The following is a 23,285-nucleotide window of genomic DNA, read 5'->3' as shown; positions in this document are numbered from 1 at the left end:
TATTTATACTTCCCAGGTCTTTGTTCAACTAAGGAAAACTTCCATCCTGGACCGGGGGTCTTTCTGATTACTGGCTTATTACATCAACATAAACCAAGAAAAAAAACCAGAGCAAATAACCCAGTCTCAGGTGAAAGTGGGTAGAGCTGAATCGAGCCACAGGTCCTAATGTCCCAACCTTGATTAAATTCCCAATGTCCTAGCGGGTGGAGGAGTGGGAAGTGTCCTCGATTCCCTGACAGCCTCAGCTCTACGTGCTCAAACACTCAGGCACTTTCTAATAAAGGGCTTTGGGAAACTGGATGTGGATTTGGCCTACCCAGATACCCACTGTTTTTTAATTTATTTTTTTTACTGTTCCATTTACTGTGAAGGAAGGAAGTGGTGAGAAAGTCGAGTTACGTGCCCAGCCACAGAGTCCCAGCAGTTTACAATATTCCCATACTCCCAAGGATGGTCATATTCTTGGCAGGCTGATGTTAGTGGCAGGCTCACCTAAAAGTGCTTATGGCTGCTGTTAAACCCTTCATAACATGGCAGAGTACATCTTGTTTGTAGATATCCTAGCCTTTTTTAATTCAATTTCCGACTGTTAAATTACCCCGTGCGCTCTTGTAACTATGTAATCACAGTCAATTCCTTCATTGTTTGGGGTGATTGAATCCAAAGCTTTTGGGCTTTTTCGGGTCATGTGTGCCAGACCTCAAAGTGACCTTAACTAACAATCCCTTGTTTCTCTTCCTTTTTCATGTACTTACTTTCCAGGATCAATCTCTTTCCAAAAATAATATTAATTTTGGCCCCATACCCTACTCCATTTCACTCTGGTATATGTCTGGAGCAGTAAGGATAAGAACAAAGCTTTCTGTCTTTAAAACACTTCTCTTCCAGCCACAGTTGGGTCCTTTTATTTACATTTGTTGTATTTCTAAGGGGGAAGAAGGAGTGTTTTGCAGTAAGGAACTCTGTGCCCAGTGCTCGCGACTGGTGCAGCATCCATCCGGAATATTTGCTGGACTCGTTCCCAACACATTTTGATATTCTTCAAACATGAAGGGGAATTCATAACCTGGGGCGCTAATGTGCAGTCACTTTGTTCCAACTTACAACATTTATCTAATGCATTCTGCATTAAAAAAAAAAAAATCACAAAACAAGTAAAGCGAAGAATAATGCACAGGTACTGGAGTATAGAGGGACAGAAATGGGAGGAGAGGCTGATCCTGGAATACTGTGCTCTGTTTTGATGGCTGCAGCAAGAATCAGTAGCTGGAAGCTACTGATTATAGAATTATAACAAGAAATTAGATTAACACATTTAACAGCAGAGTGACATAATCCTTGGAAAGAAATTATTGCGGGAGTCAGTGGACCTTTTTATCACTTCACAGCAAGGCTGGATGCCTTTCTAGAAGATACACCAGGCTAAAAGCCTCGACTTCAGCGGGCTGTGAACTGGGGGAAGGAGGCTAGACAGAGGCTAAGTGATACTTCACCTCTCACCTTAAGCTTTCACGGATCAGTGAAAAACAGACTTATTCTTTTTGAACGCACAAGCTTCAAGCCATGACAGAGTTCTATAGATCTGTGAAGACTGCCGGGTAGGCGTAATGGGATCACAATATTTGCTCCCAGGGAAAGGACAGGAGAACTCACTGACCAACGTGTGCACTCAGAAAACAGCTCTCTTAATATTCCTGCAAAGGAGAAGGTGCTGCTTTCTATTTCATTCAGCAGCTCTTAGAAAGTCATGCTTTCTTCCCTGTCCCCATGCAATTGAATGGGAAAGCACGCGGGCTATAAACCCCACTGGTTAAATGTGGGAAGCCCTGGCAATCAGCCCCATCACCATACCCTTCAAAAATTCCAGAGCTCTGGACACAGTCCCTGCTCCCCAGGGAGGATGGGTCACCATCAAACCATCAGCAGCAGTCCAGGATGGAGAAAGCCGCTGGCATTTGTCAACATCACCATTTTTGTTGATTTAATAACAGGAACAGATACGTGTGCTGTGCTGTGATTCCAGCAGATAAATGTGGGATAGGATGGGCAGTTTAGCAAGAGCAAAGGGATGCAGAGGTATCTGTTCCATTTGCAAATTGCAGGGCAGGGCAGGAAGGGTGAAATGGAGAAGTTTAATGCTCCATTAGCTTATCTGATGGGTGGAATTAGGACAGTTGGGTTTAAGGGTTGGTTTGGTGGGGTTTTTTTTCATGTTTCCTATTGACAAACATTGCTTTTCTTGCTCTTCCTCTCGTGGGGAAGAGTTAATTGCCTTCCCTCCTTCCCTCCCTCTCCACCCAAGCACTGGACGGTGCAGAGGGTTCAGCTGCTGATGCTTTGCCGGAGCCGATGGGGGCACCTGCCCCAGCGCTTCCCAGTCTTCTCGAGCACATATCATCCCAGCTTCGCATCCTAAGTTTTGGGGAGAAATCGCACTGTTTTCCCATTTGCAGGCTCGGAGTGAGGGTAATTATCCCCATTACCTCAGCAGGCCTGATCTGTTTTCACTGCCTGTGGTTCTCTGCTTTCTGGGAGCAATGACACTGGTATACAGTAAAGAAAGGGCCGTATCTGAGCCAAGTACTATTTATTTAGAAGAAAGATTTTTATTTAGAAAAAAGACTTTTAAGAGAAAACAGATTTTAAGGGCAGTAAATCACTCTGTATCTCTCTACCTAGAGCTTACTTTTCCCCTGATGTTAGAGGCGTTTGAGGGTTTTTAGACTTTTCTAGAGACTGTCTTTTTGCGGACAGCCCTGGACTGCTGACTGCCCCTTTGATCCAAGGGGGACCGGTCCTGTGATGCCTTACACCCAACTGTGGCTCAGCAGCTGTTTCAATTTGGCTGGGACCTTGAAATTAGGCCATACCCTTGTAATTGAGTCGTCAGCATTTGCTGAGAGATCGTTTGTTGTGTTGTCCTGCTCATTCCCTTCCCATTCAGACAGGAAAGTCTTATACAATAACTTCACCTCGTGGAAAAGGTCATGTACAGAGTTCACAAAACACTGTCTCTATTCCTTTGTTTATTGCTTAGTATCCCTATGCCCATCCCATAAGCCACAAAACAGGGGAAGATATTTAAAAACACTCTCTGTTTTGGCGCATTCCCCATAATTTGGCAGTATTTGGGTTGAGGCTTTTGGTTTACATTTATCCGGGTTTCAGAAAAATCAGGACAAAGCTCAGCTGGAGTTTCACAGTTTCGCTGAGTTTCACAGAGAACCCCCATGCAGAATTGCCGCAGGTTTTATAGGTCTCCATCCAGCCCATAAATCAGCTGAGGTCGACTTGAAACTCAGCCCAGGTATGCCATGACACCCCAGAAGCCCCGGGACTGATCCAGACAGCTGCACAGAGGCTTGCGCAGACCTCGCCTGTGCTCGGTTCCTGCTCTGCCGCTGACTTTCTGCATGCCCCATCCCTTTTGCCTTCAATAGTCCATTGCCACCAAACCTGCCTACTTTCCCGGCGTGCCATTACACAGCCCGCATGCATTAACACCAACATCCTCACGTCAACAATGTCCCGTGGTAGCAACAGGCAGAGCCGTTATCACTTGCTGCAAACGCTTCTTTCCTCTCCACATTTCGGTTGGTTTTTTTTTTTTTTTTGGAGTGTCAGATGTGGAAAAGCGAACAGGATGATCACTCAGCGTGTACCTTGTCTCTGCTGCCTGCTGGAAAGTCACAGCAAAAATGAAAACTGAGAGAGGGAAGAATTTAAAAAGCACGGAATTGCTCAAAAGGCAATGGGGCAAATTAAGTCCAACTCCACTGTGGTTTTGCTGGTCTTGATAGAGTTGTACCAAGAGACCAATACTCAGATGTTCCACTGATTTGTCAGCAGGCAATTGGTAAAAATCTTTTAGCACTTTTACTTAAGGAGTGATCATTTTTTCTTCCCACAGAACTCCTGTGGGTATGATGAGGCGTTCCCCAAGGAGCACTAATGATCTCATCCTCGCTGACCCTACAAAGAAACCTTTAGCCCAAGCATAAACACTGATCAGCAAGTGCTCACTTATCACGGCACAATTGCTAGTTGATGCTCCGTTTGGTCTTGCATCAGTTTAGCCACAAGGGTTTCCATGGAAATTAATATACAGTATCATACCTGTTATATCATGCCCGATCTGCTGTTTTTCCACGGGGTGTACCACATGCCAGCCCTATAAATCCTTGAAAAGCCTTGGATCTATAGGGTAGTAATTACCCAGTGTCTGTGGAGCAAAGCCAAAACATACTCAGGGTCTGTGGAGCTGTAATTACACTATAGACTGCATGACTAACTGACTGCTGCCGGACGTTTTCCCAGTCACAAGGTGTAATGTAACCCTTGCAGCCACTGAATGTTCTCCTACATTAAAAGCCGTTGCAAGGATTTTAGGGGTTGAATGTAATTCAGCTGCTGTAAACCTAGATTCAGACTTTTAGACCAGATTTATTGGTAGCGGGCCTCTTAATAGGCAATTTCCCACCACATGAGACCTCCGTACCCATGGTGAGACGATAAGGACCCGTCCCCAGAGCATGCCTGCACGTGGGGTCAATCAGTGTTTGGGTCTGGGTCGTGTAACAGGAGATGCTGTGCTCCGTGACCCGAGCCTTTCTCCTGCTACGTGACCCCATCCATGAGACACGGGCTGCCCTGTGGATTAGGGACTCGGAACCCATCTGTGTCCAGCATGAGGCTTCATGGGAGGGAGAGAGGAGCAGGGAGAGTCAGCAGCCTGGCTCCTGGTGAAGATGGTCCACAGTGGGATCTTTGCTCAGCTCTTTCCCTGTCCTCCCCTTGAAACAGCTTTTTGGTCCAACGGTCTAATATGCAGCAATATCTAACAGCCACCAGCAACTCTGAAAGGGGATCCACCTCGGGAAGTGATGCTAGAACCCAGAACTCTATGCATCTCGTGTGAGCACATGCGCGGTGTCCTTAGTAAAGCTGCGAGATCCCTATGATAATTTTCTTTATTGTAAATTCAGACATGATCACAAATTTCCAAATTTGGAGGGGCCGCAAAAGGGGAAGATCCAGACTTTGAAATGACTGGAAGAAAATAGATCAGTAGGGTACAGAGGTGTGAGAGAAAAAGAGTAACATTAAAAGGAAAATCCAGGGTTCAAGGGTGGGATACTGATGGCCCAGCAGCAGGATAAAAGGATGTAACCACCTGGTCACACCTAATGCATTACTTTAATTTTCACCTCACCGCCTTAAAACTGCCTCTGGTTTCAGCCACCACCCATAATAAGTACTATTGAATTAGCTCTATGGTGTTGAGGGCAGGGTATTTTCAGTAGTAGAAACACTTTTCTCTGAAATTAAGTCCTCCAAGAACCGCTTTGGAGAGCGAGTCTGATCACATTCAGAGGAAGACCCATGATGTATTCTTTTGTCCACTCCTATCAGTCAGATCTACAGGTCCTGCCATTATGCCAATTAATTATGTCTTCCAGTGTTTAGCCACATTTATTCTGCAGAAACTTGAAGGTTATGCAATGCATGCTTGGGGCAATATAATTTCAAGTCCTTCTGAAATCTCAGAAGGTACAGCAAGACCCCTGGAGCACAGAGAGCTCCGTGAAGTACTTGTGAGAATAATGATAATTCATTTGCTTTGCCCAGCAGTTTCATTCCAAGCACGATTTTATGTGGAACTCTGGAATTTCTCGTTAACTGTGGTACAATCATTTCTAAGAGTTACTGAAGCATTTTACAAATGTTTACAGCTAGGGCATGTGGCAAAAAGGGGTGAAAGGTAGATATAATTGAAGTGAAGTTGGCTTAATACCACTAATTCATCAGAGGATAATTGTGCTAGTTAAAACTTTACCCATAAGACATGCCCATACCACAGACGGAGGCAGTGAGCAGTGACTGGTGACCTGACAGCTGTTAAAAAAATTTGCAGTCACAGTCAAGATCTTTTGCTGAAACCTCAAGCAGGCAGATGGAGTCACATGCATCTGGACATCGCCATCCAGCAATCTACCTGCACATCCATTTACCGTGGACGGTAGCTTTGTAGGGCGTATCACTAAGACAAGGTAAGGAGATGGGAAGCAACACCAGCAAGATGATTAAATGGCATAATATATCTCTTTTTTCCTACTATCACCTCCTGCAAGCTGTCCATGTTCTTACTCTCTTGCTCTCTCTTAATGTAGTAGACTGAAAGACAACCCAAATCTGCAGGTGGTCCACATGGTTTTGCATGTCACTTTGTGGAAGCTTGTGTCCAGATTATGACTATATATATATATATGTATATTTACACACAAACACACATATATATTTGAAACAGCTATTCTTCTCCTTCTGTGTGGTGAACTGGAACAAACTTGACAGAAAACCCATTTCCATCCTTTAATTTTTAAGGACAAATATTGTAGCTTCCAGAAGGACTTTAATGGCAAGCAAAGTTGTTTTCTCCTTGAGAGACTGATAAAGTGAAACTTATATCTTGCAGCTGCCTTAGTCATTCTCTTGAAAGCACGCTCACCTCGCTCCTCCAGCAGCAGGAGACCCGGCGCTCCCCTTCTGGCACTGCTCGTGCCTGCGCTTGAACTGAGCTCATGGGGTATGAGACCGTACTGGGCTTCTGTTATAAGGGGGATCAATGCCTTAGCTGCAAAGAAAAGAAACTGAATCACAACAGAGGTTGCTGGAGAGAGGACTTTTGAAAACATTTTCTGTTTCTAATTTTGGTAAGGAAATAGGCAATTACTGGCTTAAAAAATTAAATGTCATGAAATTTCAAACTCTGTTTGTTTCTGATAAATATCTTGCAACTTGTGACAGAGGTTGCTGGAAATCTCCCCTAATAGCAGTGCCATGTTGGCCAAGAAATGTTTGATCTGTGCTCTAGCCTTTTCTTCATGTGGGTTGGACTGGCCTATAGTTGGATAAAAAAATCATCTGGCTAGTTTAGTTGTTAAAAATAAATTTGAGCCAATCCATCTTCACTTCATAGCAGCTATACCCAGTCTATCCAGAGAAGTACTTAGAACTAGGAATCAGCCAGCACTAAAACACCATTTGCCAACTCGCTTGAACTTTATAGAGGGAGTCTGAGATCTTGATCTATGTGTCTTCAAGCTTTGGCTGAGGTCCTACTACCCAAGAAGGCTTGGTCAGACGGCGTGTACTCTGTTGGATGTGCATCCATGAGGCAGAGCAGCAGTGTTTACGCACGTTGGCATCTGAGTCACCTCCATGCTTCACTAGGTCGTAATTTCTGATGTAAAACATGTTCAGTAGGTTGGGTTTAAATGGTCGCACAAATGTCTGGGCATCAGCCTGTCTTTAGATTTTGTCTTAGAAGGTTTATTTGGCTCTAATCCAGTGTTATATGAACTTTCTGCCATATAACGTGATGTGCACTTACAGTACTCGGTTGAGTTAGGGGAATACCCTGACACCCATTGAACGGATGAGCATCAAATCCTGCGGCCCAGATTTTTAGTTAAAGAACCTAACAATGCCGCTAGTCCTTTTCAAAAGGACTTTTAGGTCTACATCCCAATCATTTGAATGAACTCACTGGATTCAAAGCCAAGCAGAAATTCCACCACTTTTACCTGCGCTGTTGGCCCAAACACTTGTAAACAATCTCTTCCTTAGAAGTTGAAGTCTCATTAAGTAAATTCTTCAGTGATTGCCCTGAAAGTCTGGAAATAGCCTTTCACACTATAGTCTTCAACTTCGGAGCATGACATGAGATGCTTTATTCCTAGAAATCTGCGAGGCTTGAAGACAGGGCAAGAAAAGGCGAATGGGTCTATCCTACTATCTATCCGATAGTAGTGCCACGCTACTATCGACTGGAGTTTCCTTAGTCCTTAATACTCATCGGGAAACGTATCACCATGTGCTGCCTTTACATTGCCGTGGTTGTATCAGAGACAGCAGAGGCAGAGTCACCAACCGTGATGGAGTAGGACGCCCAGTTGAACACGGCATCTTGGGCTTTAGCTTGCATTTGTGGTGGAGCACAGCTCATCTGTCACCGCTACTACAGCCTGCCTGAGGCAGTGGGAATTAATTACAAAGCTTGAGAGGAAAAGTCAATAACAGAATTGAAATATTCCCATTGGTTTCTCTTGAATTAGATCTCCCAGATAATGTCTGCTGATCGTAAAATATGATGCCAGGTGAGATAATATTGCCAATTAGAGGGACAGTGCACCCAGTCTTCAGCCAAATCTTGTGAAGCTCCATGAGGTCATGCACGAATAGGCTCCAAGGAAAAACGCAAAGTGTCAATAAGGATGACTTTCTTCAATAGATTCACCTGCGATAAGCACATTCCAGTGACTCAGTGCAGGATGAGTAGGTGCTGGAATTTTCACATCCATGTAAAAATAATGTAGTATAGAAAAATCCAGTAAATGCATACTTTTTTCCACAGCTTCTATTTAAAATTAGAGATAAGCAATAGGAAATCTGAGGCAGAAAACAAATACCCACTATCTGTGGATATTTACTGTCATCCCAGGATGCTCTGCTCATGAGGTAATACTTTGTAGTATGGTGGGGAAAAAAACATGTACAAAATTACTTCCAGTCGGTTCTGAGGTAGGTCCTGAGCGATCAAAATCCCTGTCCTTTGAAACAAATCCAGATCACATTAGTTGCGCAGGCTGTGTTCTGATTCAGTGTGGAATTTGTTTTTCCCATCATGTGAGAGAGAAAACATCCAGTCCAAAAAGGGAGATGTCAGCCTGTATGCAAATTCGCTCATCAGAGAGAAATGATGCCGCAAACATGCAAAGCAGAGAAGCGGGCTTAGCAACATGATCACTTTCTGCATTACCTTGTGGACAAAACCATCTTTGAAGCATTAATAACAAACTGAAAGCTCACTGGAAATATCACGCTTGTTTGTTTTGGCTTCCAGAGCATTTCTATGTGTAATTACTAGCAGTTGAGAACCGGAGAGGATGAAAAAAATCTTGTGGTTAGTGCACAGGGTGGTGGCTCAGGAGACCTAGGTTGATTTCTAACCTCTGTCACAGCCCAGTGTCGCACAAGAAAAAGAGCCTTTAATTCATCTCCAGCTCGGATCCTTTCCTATGGCAGGGACGAAGCTGCCCTTCGCCTGCCCGATGCCCGGGCTGCCAGCAGCGCAGGCAGCAACTCCTTACACAAAGGTGCCTTACACAGCCAGCCCTTCGTGGCCTGCTGATGCTAATGTAATTCAAGCAGCGATAATGATGTACCTTCTTTAAGGGTCCCCAGTGCTTATATATAAGCCTCTCTTAACAGCAACATACTGCTTCAGATGGGGAAAATCCAAAGTTCCTCTGTGCAGATGCGCATTCTTTTAAGCCAGTGGATACGAATGGATTTGCGCTCCACGAGAATGAATGTCTTTATTAAGATACGTGTTTGCTGGGCAGTGACAAATCTTTCCTCCGGAACATAGTGATTAAGGTTTAATTTTATTCCGGATTATAGGCAGCTCCGTTTGCAAACCAGCCCTCATCCAAGTTTGCGCACATATTGCCTGGAAATGAACGTTACTCTCCAACTGCTTAAGCAGCTTTGGATAAGAAATGATGGTTTCGGGAAGATTAGGAGCATAAGAAAGATCTCCAGGCTAACAGGGAGTTAAGAGAAAGTGCCATCACGAGTTCAGGAAGAAATGTTGCCACCTGTGAGGGTCTGAGTCTTCCAAATCGCTTGGGAGAATTGGAGAAAGTCGATGGGAAAAGGATGGATTAGTGAAGGTGATTAACTTAGAGATGGTGAGCTTGAAGACAGCCTATATATGTGTTTGTATGTGTATATATATAAAAATCACCACTAGGAAAGTCTATAGGCTTCAGTCTGCATAGAGAAACAAATCAGTGGTTATGGTTCTGGAGGTTTTATTATATGGCAGCAACCAGGAGCATCATGAGATGAAGCTGTAGGTGTCACCTTAAACAAGAGGGGAATAAAGTCTGTCTTGCCCAGCTGAAGAGCTGAGTAAGGCAGACGGACAGAGGGCTGGAGAAGAAGCAGGGCAGAGGGAAAGGAAGCGATGCTTGCAGGGCTACCCAGCAGAGCTGGGACGCAAAAGTTTGCCTTGTTATCTAGTACCCTGCTCCTGCAGATCGTATCTCCTCTGGGGTTTTCTTCATAGGCACGTGCCTATTCTGCCAGGTAGAGGCATCTAAATACAACATATTATTATTTGTTCTTGAACGCATATGTTCATCCCCCTCTGAGAGCGGTAGGAGGACAGTGTAGACATCCGATGAATATTTCACCCTCACGGTAGTGACAGCTTTGATTTGTGAAACAGCTTGGAATAAAATGCTGGTAATTTTTCATGGAAAAAATAGTGGACATAATTTCCGTGTGTCGCAAAGAGAACAGCAGAGAACTGAAATGCCTGGACACGCCGTTATCTGGGTGCCAAGATCCCAGATGGATATAAAAGTTAGTGTTTTTAACCCAGAGAAGTAATGTTACAATCATACCTAATTAAGTCGATTCTGCTTGTTTATTGTTTTCAAGTATCTGCAGCTCTACTCATCAATTTTTCACAGTATTTCTTGGCTGTTTTCTCACATTCAGTTTCTTCACTGGTTTGATGTTTTGTTCTCTGGAGATTTCTTTCATAAATTTTTACTGTTTCCTCGGAGAGATCTTTTTTTTTCTTTTTTTTTCCAAATGACTGTTGTCACTGCGCTATGGTGTAGCGGGAGGAGAAAGACAGGCAGTGGAAACTCCTTTAACTGAATGACATGGAAAAACCCCTCTGGCTCCCTGTCAGCCAAAGAAGGTCAAATGCAGTCAGAGCTACAACTCTGTCAATGGATCCTAAATCCAGTATTTAATATTGATCTCCAGCTTCATAAACACCATATTGACAATGGTGACACCGGTCCTGACATCAGCATGATGAAATACAACCAGGACATATAAAAATGACTTCATACTGCCAGATTTGCTCACAGCAACTACTGGAACAAAACTGGGAAGGATCTTTTGTAAGTTTAGTTAGTTAGTAGTAATAATGTTTCGTTAGAGGACTCTGTAGGCTGGGGGAGTATTACTTGCTTGCCATCCAGCTGTCTATGCTACGCTGTTCAGGCGTGATGCTGAGGTGAGATTGAGAGGAGGAAAGCTGGACTGCCTCGGTGGCTGGGGTAGGGGGATATTTGAAATCGGTGTTGCAGGCGTTTAAAGCAGATATCGTGCTCACCTTGGCTCCCTGGCTGCGGGGAGGAGGTTTGCTGGGCACGCCCTATACCGACCCGTGGCTCAGCCAAAGGACCAAAGCTGATCTTAGCTTTGGAGGAGATTTTTGGAGATTCATCTTTCTGTGATCTGTTTTAGCCCAACACTAAGCAGAGGGTAATAAGAAAGGTTCCCAAACAGCAGTGTTGGTACCCTGCTGTTGCCCACACAGGGCAAGTCAGACTTAGAGATGTCCGAGGCGCTGCGCTCATCCCCCTGCAGAATAACGGACCTGGGGTCTGCTGCCATCGCCGCCTTTGTCGGTGCTAAGCCTGGGGATGTCCTTTCTGAATTTAATTAAAATCTAGAAGAAGTGCCGCTAAATCATATGAAGACCAACTGGAACATTTTTCCAATGAGAAGTGACTATGGTATTTAGGGAAATGGTTATGAGCTGATAAAAATTCACATGGTAACTATTTTTTAATAAAATGAAGGGGGAAGGAAGAGAACAATTCAGATTTTCCCCTGAAAATTTTACAAAATTACTTTTCACATACCTCAATTATCTCCACCTTCATTTTATATATGAAAATCAGTGCTTACAGAATGAGTCAATAAAAGCCAATAAAATGAGAACAGTGTGAGACAGATCTTTGGATTGTATAAATAAAGCATGGCTGAGGTGACATCATTGGGGCAACAGTGATTTATACCAGCTTAGGATCTGGCCCATAAACTGGGTATAACTCTTTCCATGCTGTGATTTATGTTCTCCAGTTATTGACTGCTTGGGAATAAGTCCTCTGTTATAAACAATCTGGGAAGCGAAGAAGGCAGTTGTGTCTTAATGAGACCATGGTTCAAAGCAGTGCCCTGTTACATTGACCCTTCTATAGATCAGAAAGTCTCCTTGATTTAATTACCTTACAGAACTCCAGACTAGACAGCTCCAAAACTCATTTATGCCTCGATTTTTTTTTTTTTTTTTTTTTTTTTTTTTTTTTTTTTTTTTTTTTGGTGCACTTTATAGTGATTTACAATTTAGCCAAGGGACTCTTCAGGCAACCGATGAGAATTGTTTAGAGGGGTTTGCAGTTTGTATGCAATTACATTTTCCTTAAGAAAAAAAAAAAAAAAGCCCATTTTGAGACTATAAAGGTCTTGCCTCCTTTCCCAAGCACAAAGAATAAGCAGTTCTGCCCTTTAAGTCTAAAGGACCAAAATCTTCAAGGACAGAATTAGGGGAATTTAAATTAAAGGCAAGACACTGCACATGTCGGGAACGTTCCCATTTGAAGGTTAACAATTCAGTCTTGCACGCAGTTTTCAGCAGATATTACAGGATTGTTCCACCAGGATTATCTCATCTTCAAGGAGATGTTGGGTTTTTTTTTTTTTCCCCTTCAAATCTGTGGTATAAAGCAGTGGAAATAATATGATGTTCCCTTCCATTCACAAATGCCTATTCTCTTCTGTCTCAGGATGTCTCACACTCTCTAATTAGGTAAGGCTTAAAACACCTCCAAAAATTAATGAAACACCCAACTATTACATCTTAATTTCTTCTGGAGCAATACTGTACTGCAACCAAACGTGCAGCAAACAGCCTTGGCTCTTCTGATGCTTCCTCGGTGCCGCAGCCCGTGGGATTTTGTCTCACCGCTGGCAGGGAGGGATGCTCAGAGCCACCACAGTCCAAATCGAGAGTAACCCAGCCCGGGGACCACTGCCAACGACCGTGGGGTCACCCAGCCCCCCCGTGCCCAGAGGTGGCTGATGGCCACTGAACCAGCATGGAAGTTGTCTTTGTGCTATCAAAAGTCTTGATAAATATTCAATTAACACCAACCTCCCTTTCGCACCTTTGGAAAAAAAATCTCCTGAAGCTTTTCCCTCATCTCTGTGGATTCAAAGACTTTTGTGTTATAGTTGCCTACAGCGCCTGCGTGATTTAAAAGCTGAAATCCCATTGCATTTTCGTAATTTACACTTGGTTCTTTCTGATTGAAAGACACAATTCCCACTCACCTTTCCTCGAAACTCCCTTCTGCGCATCACCTACCCTGATTTAGGATCTGCTTTTTCCCTTTTCACTAAATCTTCCTCTCCCAGTACCTATTCCTTGGCATTTTCCATCTCTTTCCCTTCTCTGACCACAGAGAGTTGGAGTTTCAGTCTTTAATGCCATGGTCTGACCTTGGCACAACCGCTAGTGTCTGTCTCAGTCTCAGGGGGCTTAGAAGTAAGAGCCTGATGGAGAAATAAGTCAGGTCCTTTTGCCCTGGACATGAGCACACTACCTGTGCTCAGCAAAGCACCGTGCCAGGTGTCATATTTATATACGGTCATTAATTAGCTCATGCCATTAATTATCACTAATGTTCAAAATGTAGCAGAATTTTTAACAGAAAGCATCCCCTCTGTTGGCATATTTATACCCTGTGAATATACTTTTTTCGTTATTTTCAAGTTCCTTAAGCAGAAACATACTCCCTCAGGAATGAAGTCTCTTGGGCAAAGTTATAGTATATATTAAGACAGGAACTTTAACCCATGCTGTAAACCACATATTAATATTTAATAAGCCCCTGCCTTCTTTCAACACAAATAAAACATTATTGCTCTCTGAGCTGAAATATGTTTAAATGGAACAATGATTTATATTTTTCCAAAATAAACAGTCTTCAAGTGAAGTTCTTTTGAAATTATTTGAAAGCTATTTCTGAATTGGATGGGTGCCTAAAAATAATGTTGTAGATTGTTAAGATCTGACAATACCAATAATCATACTGCTATAATTCAGCTTAAGCACCCTACCTTCCTCTGGGTATCAGGACTCCCTGTTTCTCCTTGACATCTAGGGCATTTTAATGTATTCTAGCTGAACATTTAAACCTACAATCTTAAGCTCCTCTGGAAAATAAAGTCTTGTATTTTTAGGACTGGAAAAGGACGTAGGGAACTTGTTTCTCCCTATTAAAATGATAATAAGTGTCTCTACTAATAGGAGAGGGGAAAAAGAAAGAGAATAATGTGACAGTTGTAACGATCCCGCTCTGTCATAAAACGAATACGTTAACAGGGAAATGCAATCATCAAAATGCAGAGCCGCTCTGACATCTGGACCGAATTAGAGGCACTCGAAGGCGAGCCCGCGCAGCGCTGCCACGATGCTGCCGTGCCCCGGAGCCGCGGCAGGTGGATGCGCGGCCCCACACGGAGCAAGCTCACATTGCTTTAATGCTCCTCCAACTTGGAAGAGCTGGTCCTGGCCCCCTCTTAGACCGGGGATGCTGCTGAATCGGCCCTTAGCGAGATCCATAAGCGACATCGATGCCCGCTGCAGCAGAACGGGTTTCCTCGGGGAAGGTTTTTCAGCCTGCAGTTAAAAGAAGGGATGGACTTCTGGGTCCCCCTGCGCATGCATGGCTCCGCTGAATCGCAGCGTCGATGCGATAAAACGTTTCCTGCATTCTTGATGGGTTTTCTTTGCTTCGTTCAGGGCAAGAAAAGGGGAGAAGGGAAAACAAACATGGTTTAAAGCCCGGTGGCCAGTGGCAGGCTGCTCAGCAAGAACAACCTTTAGGCTGCTAACGCACTCCCGGCTACCTGGGTTTCCGAAGAGCTGTTTTCTGGCTAGTCATGAGCCAGATTTCAGGAACACTCTCTGGCCCTGTGTGCTGAAAAGTCCTGCCATGTCCACATCCAAATCCCAGCGCTGGGATGGCTGCATGCTGCATCGCATGGCACAGATGGGTCTGCTGGAGTCACCGGGGCTTTAGGAGCCAAACACCTGCAGGACACGGGGCTTGCTTAGCTCAGACTTTGAAAGACCTTCTATAACACTTACCAGTGTGGTGCTGGTACTGATGTTAATAAAAGGACCCGGATCCTTAGAAGGTTTAAATGGGTGACATTCAACTCAAGGCAATGCAGCTACACTGCCTCACCCCACTGAGGGTCTGGCACTTGGCGAACCATAAGCAACACAGCCCCCAGAGGATAAAATACAAACGGCAAACAGCTCTGTGTGAAAAGAAAAACATCTATAACAACATAACGAAGCCCTCCCACGTATCAAATGGCTGAAATGGCTGCAAGCAAATCCTGTGCATTATCTAGCAAAATATGATTAAAATTATGCCTGTAAGCTCCTTAAGGAGACAGATATGGTACATAGGAAAGTTATACATACTTCAGGGGTTCCCTGTCTCTCTGCAGCCACATTCGCAGCTTTCTTTCGGAGGTTACTGGAATGGGGTGTCCTGGGGTTTGCACCTCTCCTGGCTGGGTGCTGCAGACCTGCCCCTGCCGCACCGCCCCGGGCAGGCAGGGTGAGGGGTCCCGCCGCTTCCCACCTGATGCTAAGATTGGGTGCCACACTGGGCAAGACTGTAAAAGCCAATCCAGTCTGCTTTTTTATACTACAAACGGGACGAGAAGAACAAAAATCGTGGTGATGTACGCTATTGACAATGTGTCTGGGCTCTTGACTAATAGTAAATCAACATGAGACAGCGGAGTTTCAGAAAGTGAGAGTGGTTTCGGTGTTATTTCAGTAATCTGGTGCTTCTTTAAACATTAACCAAGCCCTACTGCATAAAACCAGAGACACTAAGGGGAGAAAGCACTTCTTGCAGGACATCCCTTCCCCTCAATTTTTTGCTTGATATTTTTAAGTGCTCTCCTTAGCCCAGTTTTCAGTGCTCCCAAGTGATGGGGACTTCTATCCAGGCAGCAGCTGAGCAGTCCTGTTTATTTATAAGAATCAGCCAGAGCCACACAAAAGGTTATGGCTACAGGCCAAATGTCTTTGACATCATAGCCTGTCATTAATGGCATAAATCCTCTGTGATTTCATTTCCCAGTCAGCTAACCAGCATCTATCACAGATTATTTTAAAGGAAAAAATGTCTAAACATTTACCTTCAAACCCCAAACAGATCATATCATTCTCTTTTGCCGTCCCAATATTAAATATATTCTCTTGCATATGGCATTTTTATTACAGGTTGCGACCAGTCACGGAGCTTGTTTCAGAAAGAGATATGTACAAAGAGAAGTTTTCTTATTGTTCCCTAAGGGGAAAAACAAAAACGGCATTTCATTTAACAAAACCTTTACCAACCACAATACTTTGCTGGTTTAATGTATTTTTGTTCCCCTGCTTGTGCACAAGATCTCTATCGGGTCATTCATTTTGAGGGAGAGAAAAATTGAAAAGGTTGCTTTCTGTGCTACAGCTTCTTAAATGTGAGAACATTTAATGTGGACAGGCCAGAACAGTTTTCCTTCAGACCATGCCTGTCCCTTCTTTTGCATAAAATGATCGTGGTTATGTGCAAAACATTAGCAAATGACTCAGAGCATGAAAGGACAGCATATGCATGTAATGCCTGAATATTTTAATTTAAAACACCTTGGTATTTTAAGTCTTACTGACCTTGGTATATTTGCTGATGGACAATAAGCTGCTTGATAATAAGCCTTGATATTCCACCAGGCATTGCTGGTTACATTAGATTGGGCCTAAGAAGCACAAGAAAAGTTTTCCAAACCAGGGCTGGTACTGAAGCTGCAGGGGTGAAGTGGGAACTCTTCCGCACTTATATGCAAAAGCAGATAGTCAGAGAGTCAGTTTTGATCTGACTTTTTTGCATACGAGCCTGAAATCGCAGAAATTACTCCAGATTACACTGTTTGAGAGCAAAAGAACCCGACGGGGCTGCCTCCAGAAGAAAACGTCCATAATGTAAATGTACAGCACTCGCTTATCAGCTCTCATCTCGAAAGCGCCCTGTAAGGAGAAGTTAATTATACGCAATTACAGATGAATTCTGAGATCCAAATGAATTCAAAGGAGGACAACTTAGGATCAGATCAAGTCCATTTCACATCTGCTGCACAAAGGGCAGAATTACACAGGCAATTTGGTACGTGGCGGTAGCAGTTAGGCAGAGGCAGCGAGCGTGATCCTCCTGATGCCAGCGCAAACTCCCGGAGGCTGTATTTTTGCGGTCCCTGATGCCTGTGGGTCGCAGGGGAAGGGAGCATCACACGGAGAACCGTGCGGCGAGCAGCGTGCCAAGGGGCCAGGGCGATGTAGCCAGGAGGCTGCCCCAGCCCGAGACGGTCCATGTGAATTTTCCCAATGGGGAAAATAATACGTAGGGGCACACGAGCAAGACTGGCCGAGCAAACACAGTCTCCCCACTCTCTCTGGCCACCCTGCAGTGTTCGGAAGAGAAAGGACAGAACTGGAGCTGGACATTACAGCACGAACCCAGAGTTCCCATTTGAGCCACCGCTCTTGCCTTCATCCCACGCTAACCCTGTACCCAAAAGCCCTCACCACCAACAAAGAATAACAAAAGGACCTCACGCATACCTTAGCAAATATAAATTAGATGTTTCCTTTTTTTGAGCTGTCTGGAATCTCAGGAGGCACCCGCAAGCAAACGCTACCCAGACGTGCAGACAGCACGGATGTGTCAGAGCACTCATGTGAGAGCCAAAGTTAAAATATGCCTGCAAAGCACCAGTAGCTCCATTCTTATGACTAACGCATCCCAAAGGTGCCATAACATGCACTGATGCAATGAATTCTGGGGCGCTGGAAGGAGTACAGTGAGAGGAGGAGCTGGAGAGGAGCGTTTCTTAGGAAAGCCAGCAAGTTATTTTTCCACAATTTATCATACTACTTTTACACTGTGAGTTAGCCTTTTCCTCCAACTGCAGAGATGAAAAGTCACACAACTCCAGCATGAATTAAGCCAGCCAAGAAAAAGAAAGGCAGCTTTCTCTGCTCCCCGGGGCATATATTATGCCTATTTGTTAACATTTTTTGATATGTGGAGGAGACAAACTTCAAGGAAGGAATGTGGACATCTCCTATCTGAAACAAAATCTACCATGTTGGAACGGGCTGAACATGTTTCGTTAGGAAGATGTGTTAGGGGCAGTAATATATTTGAGCGGTAACGCTTACATTTTTCAGCGCAAATAATAGAGCGCGGTGCTGCCCTTGTGAATAACAGTCACACGATGGACTTTTACAGTACTGGTGGAAATACTAAACAGCACATCTGCAGCCTGGCAGAAGAGTAAGATGTGTGCCTGAGCAGAGCAGGAGGAACGTCAGCAGCAAAGCAGACCCCAACCGCTGCGGTCGCAGAAGCTCCCAGGGTTTACGTGCTCCCGTGGACGACGAGCTGAGTGTCAGCAAAACTCCATGTGCCTTTAGAGTAGATAAAGTTACCTGTAAACGTGTTGGGAAGCTTCCTCCTGAACCGCCATCGGCAGCAACCATCAGCAATCTTTCCAGGGACATGGAAATATCCGTGGAAGGAAACCTGCGAGATTTGAAGTGGGTGGCGTGAGGCTTTCAAGCAATACATAATTAATGATATCTCAAATACATGCAAATAATTTACATGTGTAAAAAAATCTCCAAGTCTGAAAACCCAGACTAAGAAAGGCTGCGACTGTTTAATCATTTACTGTAATAGCAGTATTGTCATTAAAAAGGCGCCACGATGCGATTCTTGCAGCAGATGAAAAGGAGGGACAATACATGCAGATGCTACTCACATTTTCTCTTCCTGCTCTCCCAGTGGTTTAATTTATATCTGATGAGACTACAGTTTTAAGAAGGAGAATGGCACATTAGTCTCACTGGTAATACCGCTCAGGATGAAAGCACTCTCATTATTCGCACTGAAAGATCCAGATTTGCTTAAACAAGAACTGTCACAACATGCTGAGGTCCAGGGATTCCTAAGAGAGCTAGTCTGACATATTTGAAGCTGATTTGCATTAATTTATGAATATTACATAGTCTGTTTGTCCAATGGTTCTAAAGATGTTTAGTCAATGCATACCTTGAGTTAATTCAATAGAAAAACTGTCAGATAATACGCCAAGGGACGGGCACAGCAATTCTGGCAACCCCTCCTCATTAAACACCGGGTGTAAAGAACTGCAGAAGGATTTCATTGCAGGAGTTAATGAGCTATAAATATTGAAAATACTGAGACGCTCCAACTGCATTAAAATGTTGCAACTATAAAGGTAAATACCAAATCCGCAAGGGTCCTTGAGATCAAAGCCTGGTGAAGAGTGTCACTGGGAGGAGAGAGGAAAAAAGGGGGAAAGAATGAGAAGGGCAGAAATAAACTCCTGAGCCTGCTGGGAGATAGCTTTGGAAAACTTGAGATAACGACTCTAATACAGCTGCAGCACTGGCTCTAATTAGGATAAATCAGGGCTTCCCTAATTGCTTTTAATCCCCTTGGCTTCTCTGAAAACAGGAGTGACCATGCACAAGGCATGCAGCCCTGTGCCGGAACGCGTGGCACGTGGAGGAGAGCACCGTGTCGGCGGTCCGCAGCCTCCTTACCCCGCTGGTGCTCTCGGAGGCAATTTTCCATACGGGATCAGATCTGCAGGCTGGCCAGATACAGAGGGGTGGAGGGAGGCCAAGGACACCGTGATCTGCAAGAGCATCTGTCTCCATCAGCACGTTGCCTTTGCAAAGCAAGATGCAGGTGACATTACGCACTTCCTCAATTGAATTAATTGCTTTCCTTTTCCAGATGTTGCTGTTACAATCATCCCCAACCCCTGCAGATAGGTGTCCTTCAGGTGGAGCTACTGAGCGTGCTATAAAGAGCAGATGGAGCATTTTTGCACTCCAGTTGCTTTGAAATGCAGCATGTGCATTTGAGCTGCTCCATACCTTTATTTGCTCTATTTTCCTTTAAAGCTTTTTTTTGTTTTTTTTCTTCAATTAGCTGCTGGGCTTCTTTTTAGAGGGTGGACATCTCTGGCCAAACTCTCTTTCAGAAGGAAGAATGGAATTCCCTCCGTTTCCATCTGTAGATCACAGAGGTATCCTGAGTCAACTGCAGACAGCCAAAGCTCTCTTGCCTAAGGTGTAAACACAGAAAATACCAACTTTTGATCTGCTTCTACCTTTCCAGCAAAAGTGAAGTCAGTACAAGTATCAACATGGGAAAATGAAAAAAACAATTTGCTGGTCTGTCTTGCATTCTCTGTGTGCATGCAAAGGACTCGCACAGAACTACAGGGGTAAAGATGGAAATGCTTTGGTTAAAGGTAGACATTCAACCTTCCTGGGAGCTAGGAGCCACCACACCATTTAAGAATATTAAAAGACTTCAAAAGTAGAGCTAAAATGGTATTATTTCTCTGGGTAATCTCTCTGCCCTAGGGTGAGATTCATCCCTGTTCATAAACACCCTGTGCTATTAAACTACTGGAATCTATCCTTTCCTGTTACCAGGCTATTATATATCAATTAAATGAAACTCCTATAAAGATTTCAGTGGAAGCAGTATCTTGGAGTTTATTAGTCTTGGGCAACCCTAGCAGCCAGATCTTTCTCAAAGCCTAATAATCAAGAAATTTCTTACGTAGTGACCTCAAAGTGCTCTGGTTTGGTTGGTTCTTTATTTATAGCTGAGCGTCGGGTTTTGCAGGCTGGAGCAGCGGGTTCCCATGGCAGTGGTAGGAGGCTTGGGGAGCACAGCGGCTGTGTCCCTGCTGCTTGCGGACTCCGAGCCTGGATGAAGCACAGGCGTAGCCAGGAGGCACCTTGCATGCCATGTAATGCAAAATAATTAATGAGTTAATTTGCATATCAAATACAGTTTATGCACAGCAAGATATTTTGCCTTTAAAAAAAAAAAAAAAGTTAGTAAAATATCAATCCTGGAAAGCAAGAGCCTATGGTTTCCTACCTGCTGCAGCAGGGAAGGTCTCCCCAAGGAGCCAACGTGCCTCTTGCAGCAGGAGGGAACAGGGTTTACCTGTGGGGATCCTTCCCCGGCTGCCTGGTTACGAGGAATAACCAGAATAAGGCCAAGTTTGGGGATCCGAGAGCTAATACTTGGGTTTGACCTTGGTTCCTGAGTTACCTTGAACTCTGCTGTAGTTGGGAGGTGGAAAGAGGAGGGTATCCATCAGGCACAGGAGATCTGTGCCGCAGCTCGTGACTCCCCTTTGCACAGCTTCCCAGCCAGAGTGATTCAGTAGGTATTTCACAGTTTAACGTATGTGTCATTTGTACGAGTCTCAATGTAGATTTTTTTTTTTAACAAAACCTGTTTCCAGTATCTCTGGGTTGAAATCCAAGCCAGTAAGGAAAGAAAAGGCAAGAGCCGTTTTCTTTTTTTTTTTTTTTTTTTTAGAGAATAATATAAGATGTATATATTGCTGAAACAGGTGTGTTTGTAGCCCCTTCCTGTCCTGCCCACCCAAAACTATAAAATGCATTGGCTTGCGTGTAACAACCTGGATTTGCACACTCAAACAAGCTGTAAATGTTGGTGCTAGATTAAAGACTGTACTTCAGAGAAAACTTTGGAAGCAGAAAAAAAAAAAAAATTTCAAGACTCATATTTCATTTTTATATTCTTGAACTTCCTATAATTTCACTGCTTTCCCTTTTCTGTCCTGTCCCCAGACACTGGCAAACCAGTGGAAACATCTCTGCGATCTGCAGGAGAGGACAAAGCAAAGGCAATGCATCAAGCTAAAAAGAGGGAAAGGCTTCAGGTGGCCACGAGGGTTATAAAATGATGTTAACACCTTACAAAGTAAAGTCTACCCGAGGCACAAGATAAATGGAAGGATTTAGCTATGGAGTTCGGTTCCATCTGGAGAACTGCCAAAAGCACGGAGCAGCCTCCTGTGGGTCTTGGTGCGATGCGGTAGCCGGTGTTACCGTGTTTGCCTCTGAGGCTCGTGCTGGAGGTGATACGAACGGTCCATGCGATGTTGCTGGTGCTCCCCTGGCAGCGTCTGCTCCTAGGACAGCGTTCCTTCCCCTTCTCCTAATAGAAAAAAAATACAGGATTGCCACGAGCAGTGACGTACTGCTGTCGCTTCCCATCTCTCAGCAGCCGTTGTTCCCATGTAGCTGCTCAATTCACAAAGACCTGTTCCTGTTCCCTCACCCGAAACTCTGAAATTTTCATCTCAGCCACCACCAAGTGACTCCACAATCATTCAGTTGGTTTTACTCATCCTCTAATTTCCGTGAAATACCTTTGCAGTTGTAGTGGGATAATGATCAGAGTTTGGCTTTGCTTGGCGGGTTAGGGAGTGCTGCAGGATTCCTACTTCTCTTTGGCTTCCCCCATGAGGACGCATGGCTTTTGTGTTTGCCTGTTCTGATTTCCATCACGGCTTCTGAGCTGTGAACGGGTCTAAAGATTGCCAATTCGTTGAATTTAGACATAAGTTTGCAAGTGCTTCCAGATCCTGCCTACCTGGAGGCCAATGGGGGATGTGTTATCTGAGTACAGGTGAAACTGCCCAATACTGGACACCGAAGAGCAAATGGAGAGAGAGGCAAAAACCAGTCTGAAAAATTCTACTTTGCAAACTTCCCCCCCTGCGCCATTCTATCTCCTACAGATTTACCAAAGTACAACTCCTTACGCTGCTGCTGAGAGGTGCAAGAAGCCGTGGGGAGCCCGTATGTGCACTGACCCCCCCCCAAAAAAGCTGACAGCCCCTTCCTCAAAGAGCTGACAAGCCCATCACACCAGGACACGTGAGCTAATCCAGACAAGGCGGGTGTTGACTCCCAGAGCGCATGTCTCATCCCAAACCTTCCCCGCACGGTGATCTCCACCTGCCAAGAATCCAGAACCACGAAACAGGCTCCCCTGAAGTCACCAGTTCAGTTTAAACATTTTGAAAGAATGGCTATTTCTTTAAACATTATTACACATTTTTGCACAGCAACAAAACCAGCAGTCAGCACGAGCTTGGCACGTCAAAGCAGTCAGCAAGCACTGCTAGTTTGATGAGAAAACTGGGAAAACAGGCAACAGTTGGTTCACGCAGCTTTCTCTAATGCACCTTCCTGCTGCCTGTACCCTGCTGCTTCTGGCATGCCAACATCCGCGCTGTTACATCTTCTGTGGCATTTTACTCATGCCGCCCAGATTCAGATAGTATCCGCTTGCAGGCTTCATGCTTCCTAGATGCATCCAGCTAGCATGGGAAGGAGAAGAGTTTAGCTATTACCTTGCTAGCTACCAGAATATGCTGTCAGTGTTTTGTTGCTATAT

The sequence above is a fragment of the Aquila chrysaetos genome, chromosome 5, assembly GCF_900496995.4.
Source record: "Aquila chrysaetos chrysaetos chromosome 5, bAquChr1.4, whole genome shotgun sequence".
Taxonomy (NCBI): domain Eukaryota; kingdom Metazoa; phylum Chordata; class Aves; order Accipitriformes; family Accipitridae; genus Aquila; species Aquila chrysaetos.
The sequence above is the reverse complement of the archived record's forward strand: the minus strand, read 5'-3'. Positions refer to the sequence as shown.